A 10,400-nucleotide genomic window follows, 5' to 3' on the forward strand; every position below is an offset into this window, starting at 1 on the left:
GAAAGAATGTTCAAACCTTGATTCAATATCTAACTTTGCAGTTTCGGCCTTCATCAGAAATGTAATAATAATCAATCATTTTGCAATTTTGAATTGGCACCGATGAGATAATCTTCCAGGTAGGCCCTCTTCACTCTCCAGAGGAAGAAGAGGCAATCTACATGATAAGATTCTTGCCATTCCCTTCCCCTAAAAATCTGTCCTGCCTTAAAATAACCCTTTCTTTCTTTTTTTTTTTTTTTTTGAAAATTTCTCCCCTGCATCACCTGTCTTCCTATAAAAACCTTCCATTTTGTACTATTTCTCTGTGTGCCCTTCCAGCTGCTAGATAGAATGCTGCCCAATTCATGAATCATCGAATAAAGTCCATTATATCTTCAAATTTACTCAGTGAAAACAATTTGTTAAGCAGGCTATAGATCTAATACCTCAAGGCAACGTCTGAAGACAAGATCCTGTTGGGTAAACAAAAGAGTTAAGGGCCACCATTTTGGCAAATGTTTCAAGGAGGCTGTTTTATTTTTTTTTCTTTGTTGTTGTTTGTTTAGAATTTATACTTTATAATAAGTCTCAGCATGCCAAGATTTACAATTTTTGTTTCAGATGTTTTTTCTCCCAAGAAATTTAAAATGTCCTTGAATAAAGTAATTGTATTTTCAGCCACTACATAACACAATTCACAGGTGTAACAGATGCTTGGTTTCAGATGCTAAGTGATTCTTTTGTGAGTGAATATATTTCAACACAGATCAAACAGAGAATTTGTTTGAAACAAACAGAATGTTACAATATTCCTGTGGTCTTTGTGATGGCTACTGGCTCTTCCCTAAGAATAATGAAGAATATGTGTCAGTTTATACTGTTTCTCAGAGAACCCATAGGAGATTCTGAAAATGCTAATAAAGGAACCAAGAAAAGTCAGAGATATGAGTGAGGTGGGGTGAACGTGAGAAAGAGGAAGAAAATATTTGAGGAAATATTCAGAAAAGCAAGAGAAAGACTGATGGAAATGAGCAGGGGCAAGAGAGTATTAGACATGATGCTAAGAAGACATTTAGTTTCATTCATTTATTTTATGAATGAGAAAAGAGGCCTTACAAATACATTGACTTTCCAACACCATTTAAGATTTGGTCCATAGCAGTTAAATTACAGAAAGGTGAGCAGAATGGATGTTGGTGAAAAGAGAGAAACTGGAATCCAGAGAGGAGTATCAGAACTGGAAGGGAAATGAATATCTGAGTATGTGGTCCAGAGCTTAGGGAAGGAGCAAGCTTTCTTTTTTCAGTCAGCGACTAAAGGAATGGTTTGCTTGTTGGCAGGAAGAGGAAGTCAGAACAGAGGTGTTTTGGGGTGGGTTTGTTTAGAACAGAACTCAAAGACCTACTTTTCTGTGAGAAAGAACATCTGCAAATGAGATGCTGTTTCTGCAACTTTCATTGTTCTTTACTCTCCTCCCAGGTGGTGACAATGAAGAGGGTAAGTGCTCTTTTCCAGGAAGGTGTGTGTTTGTGTGTGTGTGTGTGTGTGTGTGTGTGTGCACACACGTGTGCTTGTGTGCATGTATAATGGTTGCCCCAAGATGGAGATTGAGAGTTATCAGCCCAGTTCCATTCTAAGTATCCCTGACTCCAGTTCTCTGTGCTCTCTCTATTTTTTTTCATTTATTTTTATTAGTTGGAGGCTAATTACTTTACAATATTGTAGTGGTTTTTGCCATACATTGACATGAATCAGCCATGGACTTACATGTGTTCCCCATCCTGATCCCCCCTCCTGCCTCCCTCCCTGTCCGATCCCTTTGGGTCTTCCCAGTCCACCAGCCCTGAGCACTTGTCTCATGCATCCAACCTGGGCTGGTGATCTGTTTCACCCTTGATAGTATACTTGTTTCAATGCTATTCTCTCAGAACATCCCACCCCTCTGTGCTCTCCTGAAGGTTGCATATAACTAACTCTTGGGACCCTGGGGCAGCCGAATGTCCACTGAGATATCTATGGCTTGCCTTTTCTATTATATACCAAGTTTCCCCTCTTTGGTACCTTTCTTTCTCCACTCTCTCTCCTTCCCAGTGCCCTTCTCATTTTCTTTGTCCTTTTCCCACAGGCTTCCAGGAGCCAATCTCTTTCTAATTCATTTGGATTTTATCATTTTACAACCATTCCTGGGTACAAAATCTGGGCTCAGCTTAGTTGGGTGACTTGCAGACTCATAGCTGGAAAAGCAGCTCTCACACAGTCATTTACCTATGGCCTTGGTCCAACGGCAACTTCAACAATGAGGATTTAATGGAACTGCAAAGTGTATCTCACAGGAGATTTACTATAGTTTTGCAGGTATTTCACAACAATGCCAATCAATGGCAACTTGAATGTAAATTCAGTTCCCTCAATAGGGATTGGGGATACAGTGAGAGGTGTGTGTGTGTGTGTGTGTGTGTGTGTGTGTATCTCTGAGTTCCTTATTTCTCTAAAATACATCCTCCAATCAATTTCCACTCAATTCTGAACCTTACCTCTCCCTACCATAGAACAGCAGCTGGGCAAGGGGTGTAATCCAGACCCTGTCTTCCAACAATGTTCAAGACTTCTGCTACTTACTTATACATTTCCCTCTTATTGACTGCAGGCTTGTGGTTTATTATATTCCATCAGTGGTCACCTGTGACAGCCCCTTTCACTCGACTCTGACTAGGTACCTTCAGTTTCTTCACTCTATGATGGACTTCTTAAAATGTGACTTTCTTCCCCATTCAATCTCCTCAGCAATCTCTATTTACACACTCAATATAACCTATTGCATTCCACTCACTCCTTCCTTATTATATTATTATCTATTATCCACATCCTTTATATTGCCTTCTTCAAACACTTTTCTCCTCATGCCATTGATCTCTTCCTCAATCTCCAACTACCACCAATTTCCTTTTCTTTGAACTTTTATCAAGTCAATCTTGCTTCATTTCCTCAAACCTTCTAAACCTCTTCTTTCTGCTTCCATCATCTTTTGATTCCCTTTTTCTTTTAATGTCCACTTCTCTCTGGTTGGTAACTCCTTGTCCCTAGATCCCTTTGAAATACAGATAACAGAAGGCTGTGAGTGGCATGCTGGTGAAGCCTCAATCGACTTTGTGTGGTTTGCTTATCAAGGATCAGAACTGCTGAGCTTCCAGCCAAGTCCTGTGGGTCGGCAGATTCGGCCTTTGTGGACACACCCAGGAAATACAGAAGCTGCTGCGTGACATCTGCCCACGTTTCCTCTTGGGTCTTCTCGAGGCAGGAAAGGCATATCTCCAGAGATGATGCACCCTCCCTCTACACATTTTTTTTTGTTCTAAAATCACACCTTCTCTTCTTCCTAACAAGGAGCCAAGTGGTGGAGGGGATAATGGGTGACGACTGCTAACGGTGGGAAAAGAATGTCTATCTAAACTGACATGAAGCTCTGAACCTCTGAGTCTGTACTAGAGTCCTCATCTGATGATCTTCCCTGTCCTCTGCAGTTCGACCGGAGGCCTTGCTGTCCCCTGGCCCCAGTCCCAGCCCTGGCCATCTGATGCTGGTTTGTCATGCCTCTGGCTTCTACCCAAAGCCCATTTGGGTGATGTGGATGCGGGGTGAGCAGGAGCAACAGGGCACTCAGAAAAGTAACGTCTTGCTTAATGCTGATGGGACGTGGTATCTTCAGGTTTCCTTGGATGTGGAAGCCAGTGAGGCATCTGGCCTGAGCTGCCGGGTGAGACACAGCAGTCTAGGAGGCCAGGACATCATCCTCTACTGGGGTGAGGAAGAACTGGGGCCCTGCTGGGATGGAAATGGGTGGTCCTCAGGCAGAGCAGGAGAGCCAGGTGAAAAATTGGGAATTCTAGGCAGCCCAGATCCAAAAGGAATAAAAATAAGAAATACGGGAGTTGAAAATGAGAGCCCCGTAGATATGGAAAGGTGTGGAGGTTAGATGGAGTCATCTCTGAGGAGGGATAAGAGAGGAAATAAGGAAGAAGGAGATTGTTGAGGCAGATACTTGAGTAGCAGATGCAGAGCACAGAAATGCAGTAAGACAGTGGGTGGGTTTGAGAGGACACCCTTGTGTGCACCCCGCTCCACAGATCATCACTGCTCTGTGGGTTGGATCATCTTGGCAGTGATTGTGACCCTGGTACTCCTAACAGGTCCTGCATTTTGACTTAGGAAGCACTGGTGAGTTTTTGTGTCCATTTTTTCCTACCCTTTCCCCCAGTCTCCACTTGCTTGCTTTCTTTCTCTCTCTTTTCTCAGTTTTCCTCCTCCCAGCCCCTTCCTTCTCACCTCCTTCCCACGTAGAATGGCTTCCATCTCTATTCTCATCAGGATACACTGTGAACACCCAAGCACTCTTCTCCCTTTGGAAAGAGAGACCAGCAGCTCAAGAGCTCAGGACACATGTAAACATAGGACAGTAATGATGACCTTTCCACTCTCCTTGTATACCTGCTTTGGTTGTTGTTTATTTCTACTTAATGATCAATACAAGCTAAATGTAATTTTGCAGAATTATTTTTCTATCCTGCCTTATAAGGCTTTAAAATTCATAATTTAAATTCTGAACGGAATTAAGTTCAAGGGCCCTTCATGTATTCAAATGTGAATAGACTGTCAGGCTTATCATTTCAAATGTCACTTTTTGAAGACCTTCCCTGATTCTCAAGAGGGAGCTGTCTCTGCCTCATCTAAAGTGCCATCACAATTTAACTGGATTTTGCTAAATCTTTTCCTCACTTTAGACCTGTTGTTGTGGCTATTTAAGTTCCTTTTCCCTTTTAATTTTTAAGCTTTTTGAGAGCAACATCCATGTCTTTTTACTATTTGTATCCTTGTCAAATTGTCTTACCTGCATGCACTGTGCTCTCAGTAAAAGTCTGTGTTGAATTTGCACCAAATTTACAGTCTTCTAAAACTCTTTTCCTCTCTGCCATCTGCGTTGTGTTGAGGTATCTGATGCTTGTCTGGTTAGAAGTCTCACTTGGGGAAGAAATTTTGCACTTTCCTAGTTATTTAGTGATTTCTTTGAGTTGAAACAGATGCAATTTTCCTTTGACCATTCTTTTTAAAAAAAATTTGTTTTACTGAAGTATAGTTGATTTCCAATGTTGTGTCAATTTCTGCTCTAGAGCAGTGTGATTCAGTTTTATGTATATATATATAAATATATATATACACACAATAATATATAAAAGGATATGAAAAGGAATATATTTTTCATATTGTACATTTTATTTATTTATAATATAGTAATAATTATATATAGATTAATATATTAGTATATATTTCATATTATTTTTCATATTCTTTTCCATAATGGTTTGTCACACGGAATCATGGTCTACTGAATACAGTTCATATCATTATATCACTTATATCATGGTTTATTGAATATAGTTCCCTGTGATATGAAACAAGACATTGTTTATTCATTCTATAAACAGTAGTTTGTATTTGCTAATTCCAAACTCCCAATCCATCCCTCCCTACTCTATCTCCCCCTTGGCAATCACAAATCTATTCTGTATGCTTGAGAGTCTGTTTATGTTTTGTAGATAAATTCATTTGTGTCATAGTTCAGATTCCACACAAAAGAGATATCATATTGTATTTCTCTTTCTCTTTCTGACTTACTTCACTCAGTATGATAAACTGTAGGTTCATCCATGTTGCTGCAAGTTGCATTATTTCATTCTCTTTTTATGGCTGGGTAGTGTTTCATTATATACGTGTACCACATCTTTATTCATTCATCTGTTGATGGACATTTAGGTTGTTTCTATATCTTGGCTATTGTAGGTAGTGCTACTCTGAACATGAAGGTGCATGTGTTTTTTGGATTAGAGTTTTGTCTGGGTACATACCCAGGAGTTGGACTGCCAGATCATAAGGCAGGTCTAATTTTAACTTTTGATGAACCTCCAAACTTGCCTCTGACCTTTCTTATTATCTAACTCTGGAAGCCTATAGGTGTGAAAGTTTTGCACTAAGTGTTTAAACAGAAAGAAGAAGGTGGAATGTAGGCCCTAATTATTCAGAGTGGTTTAGGGACAGGTAGTAGAACTTGTTAGAAATATCAAGCCTTGAGTGAATGGACTTGATCTAGTAAGTCTACAGGTGTAAAGTATACACTTTCCAAAGAGGAACAAAAGAAGACAAATCTACGTTTGGAACATTGGCATCAACGGTAGACACCCTCAGAAAGATCCATCTGACAAAGCTGAATGGTCATCACCCCTTTTTTCCACAATGTGGAATGGATTTTGACAGTGGGTAACTGTTGCAGAGAAGGGGTAATTGTTGCAGAGAAGAATTAATTTTGACTCCATGTTGGAAACTGTTTCTTTGATTTGCTTTTCACTGGTATTGTTATTTAGAGTTCAGTTCAGTTGCTCAGTTGTGTCTGACTCCCTGCAACCCCATGGACTGCAGCACATCAGGTCTCCCTGTCCATCACCCAAACTCGTGTCCATTGAGTCAGTGATGCCATCCAACCATCTCATCCTCTGTCGTCCCCTTCTCCTCCCACCTTCAATCTTTCCCAGCATTAGGGTCGTTTCAAATGAGTCAGCTCTTTGCTTCAGGTGGCCAAAGAACTGGAGTTTCAGCTTCAACATCAGTCCTTCCAATGAACACTCAGGACTGATCTTTAGGATGGACTGGTTGGATCTTCTTGCAGTCCAAGGGATTCTAAAGACTCCTCTCCAACACCACAGTTCAAAAGCATCAATTCTTCAGCACTCAGCTTTGTTTACAGTCCAACTCTCACATCCATACATGACTACTGGAAAAACCACAGCCTTGACTAGATGGACCTTTGTGGACAAAGTTAACATTTCTGCTTTTTAATATGCTGTCTAGGTTGGTCATAACTTTTCTCCCAAGGAGTAAGCATCTTTTAATTTCATGGCTGCAGTCACCATCTGCAGTGATTTTGGAGCCCAAAAAAGTAGAGTTTGCCACTGTTTCCATTGTTTCCCCATTTATTTGCCATGGATTGATGGGACTGGATGCCATGATCTTAGTTTTCTGAATGTTGAGCTTTAAGCCAACTTTTCCACTCTACTCTTTCACTTTCATCAAGAGGCTCTTTAGTTCTTCTTCACTTTCTGCCATAAGGGTGGTGTCATCTGCATATCTGAGGTTATTGATATTTCTCCTGGCAATCTTGATTCCAGCTTGTGCTTCATCCAGCCCAGCATTTCTCATGATGTACTCTGCGTGTAAGTTAAATAAGCAAGGTGACAATATACAGCATTGACATACTTCTTTTCCTATTTGAACCGGTAATGTGTTCCATGTCCAATTCTAATCATTGGTTCTTTATCTGCATACAGATTTCTCAAGAGGCAAGTCAGATGGTCTGGTATTCCCATCTTTTTCAGAATTTTCCATGATTTGTTGTGATCCACATAATCAAAGGCTTTGACATAGTCAATAAAGCAGAAACAGATGCTTTTCTGGAACTCTCTTGCTTTTTCAATAATCCAGTGGATGTTGGCAATTTGATCTCTGGTTTCTCTGCCTTTTCTAAAACAAGTTTGGACATTTGGACATTCACAGTTCATGTATTGTTGAAGCCTGGCTTGGAGAATTTTGAGCATTATTTTACTAGCATGTTACATGAGTGCAATTGTGTGGTAGTTTAAGCATTCTTTGGCTTTGACTTTTTATGGGCTTGGAATGAAAACTGATCTTTTCTAGTCCTGTGGTCACTGCTGAGTTTTCTGAATTTGCTGGCATATTGAGTGCAGCAGTTCCATAGCATCATCTTTTAAGATTTGAAATAGCTCAACTGGAATTCCATCACATCCACTAGCTTTGTTCATAGTGAGGCTTCCTAAGGCCCACTTGACTTCACATTCCAGGATGTCTGGCTCTAGGTGAGTGATCACACCATCATGATTATCTGGGTTGTGAAGATCTTTTTTGTACAGTTCTGTGTATTCTTGCCACCTCTTCTTAATATCTTCTGCTTCTGTTAGGACAATACTATTTCTGTCTTTTATTGTGACCTTCTTTGCATGAAATGCTTCCTTGGTATCTCTAATTTTCTTGAAGAGATCTTTAGTCTTTCCCATTGTATTGTTTTCGTCTATTTCTTTGCACTGATCACCGAGGAAGGCTTTCTTGTCTCTCCTTGCTATTCTTTGTAACTCTGCATTCAGATGGGTCTATCTTTCCTTTTCTCCTTTGTTTTTCACTTCTCTTCTTTTCACAGCTATTTGTAAGGCCTCCTCAGACAACTATTTTGCTTTTTGTATTTCTTTTTCTTGGGGATGGTCTTGATCCCTGTCTTCTATACAATGTCATGAATCTCCATCCATAGTTCATCAGGTAATTTGTCTATCAGCTCTAGTCCCTTAAATCTATTTCTCACTTCCATTGTATAACCTTAAGGGATTTGATTTAGGTCATACCTGAATGGTCTAGTGGTTTTCCCTACTTTTTTCAATTAAAGTCTGAATTTGGCAATAAGGAGTTCATGATCTGAGCCACAGTCAGCTCCTGGTCTTGTTTTTGCTGACTGTATAGAGCTTCTCCATCTTTGGCTGCAAAGAATATAATCAATCCGGGGAGGCGGCCCTAAGATGTTGGAAGAATAGGACAGGGAGACCGCTTTCTATCCCACAAATTCATTTAAAGACCATTTGAACACTGAGCAAATTCCACAAAACAACTTCTGAACACTGGCAGAGGACACCAGGCACCCAGAAAGGCAGCCCATTGTCTTCAAAAGGAAGTAGGACAAAATATAAAAGGTAAAAAGAGACAAAAGAGTTAGGGATGGAGATCCATCCTGGGGAGGGAGTTGTGAAGGAGAATTTCCAAACATCAGGAAACCCTCTCACAGGTGGGTCTGTGGTGAGTTTTGGAATCTCAGAGAGCAAGATAATCCGGAGGAAAAAAAAATAAATAAACCCCACAGATTACATGCCTAACCACAATTCCCAGTGGAGAAGTAGCCCAGGCACTCACATCCACCACCAGCAAATGGGGGCTGAACAGGAGGTGCAGGCTGCATTGCTTAGGGTAAGGATCAGACCTAAATGCCCCAAGGACAATCTGAGGGAGCTAACCTGAGATACCAACCAAAACCATGGGATAGACAGAGAGAGAGAGAGAAAAAGAGAGAGAGAGAGAGAGAACTTTCCCACGAAAAGCTCTAACCTAAGGCACTTCCGGGCTCACTCACAGAACAAAGGAGTGAGCGAATACCAGAGGAGAGCCAGCAGGCTGGGGACCAGCCCATCCCCTATTGGAGGCAGGGAGGCAGGCAGGCAACAGCCAGAGCCAGCGAGTGGCAATCTCGGCCCCAGAGACGGCATCCTCTACCAAACTGCGAGCAGGCTCCCAGTTGCTAACCAAGTCTTCCTGGAATCCTGCATGGCTGATATCCGCCAGGCGGGTCGCAGCCAGAGGTCAGCTCCCCAGGGAGACACGTGGCACACCTGAGATGGCGCCCTCGCTGCCGCACAGGAAACCGAGCGGCTGGGACGGGGGAGGGGATAAGACGCACCGCACGTGGGGAGAGTGCATGCGCCAAGCACCTGGTCACCTGAGCTGCTCGGACCTGGGAAGGGCACTAAACGCAGGCCCAACCGAGTTTGTGCCTTTGTGGAGTACCCGAGAACCTGAACCTGAGCGGCTTAGACCTGGGAAGTGCACGCAACCCAGGGTCTGCATTAGACTGTTCCAGTGCAGAGCAACCTGGGGCCTGAGCAGTGTAGATCGGGAAAGCACACATGCCGTGAGTGGGGGCAAACCCAGTGTGGCCCAGACACTGTGAACTCTCCCCACACAGGCCAGTGATGTTTGCAGTGTTCCTGCCTCCCCACAGCACGACTGAACAAGTGAGCCTAAATAACTGACCACCTTCGCCGCCTTGTGTCAGGGAGGAAATTAGACACGGAAGAGATTTGCAAACAGAAGAAGCCAAAATAAACAGGGAACCACTTGGGAAGTGACAGGTGCAACAGATTAAAACCCTATGGTTAGCACCGACTACATTGGAAGGGGCCTATAGATCTTCAGAAATATAAGCTGGATCAAGGAACTATCTGAAACTGAACTGACCCTGCATTGCCCACAACAGCTCCAGAGAAATTCCTAGATATATTTTACTATTATCATTAATAAAAAAAAATATTAAGCCCTTTATTACTCCTTTAATTTTCATTTTTATAACCTACTATTACCTTGCAAAAAAGACCCTATTTTTAAAGCAAATTTCATATATATTTTTAATAATTTTTATGATTTTGTTTTCCTTTTTTAATATTGTATTTTTGAGAGTCTAACCTTTACTCCAGATTTTTAATCTTGCTTTTTGGTATTTGTTATCAATTTTGTACCTTTAAGAATCCAATCTTCAGTATCCA

General features: G+C 41.5%; 1 pseudogene; it reads left to right on the forward strand.

Moving 5' to 3' along the window:
* The first annotated feature begins 780 nt into the window (after window positions 1-780).
* Window positions 781-4,183, forward strand: LOC110139359 (T-cell surface glycoprotein CD1a-like; annotated as a pseudogene).
* Window positions 4,184-10,400: the final 6,217 nt, after the last annotated feature.

This window comes from Odocoileus virginianus, chromosome 5, assembly GCF_023699985.2.
Source record: "Odocoileus virginianus isolate 20LAN1187 ecotype Illinois chromosome 5, Ovbor_1.2, whole genome shotgun sequence".
Classification (NCBI taxonomy): domain Eukaryota; kingdom Metazoa; phylum Chordata; class Mammalia; order Artiodactyla; family Cervidae; genus Odocoileus; species Odocoileus virginianus.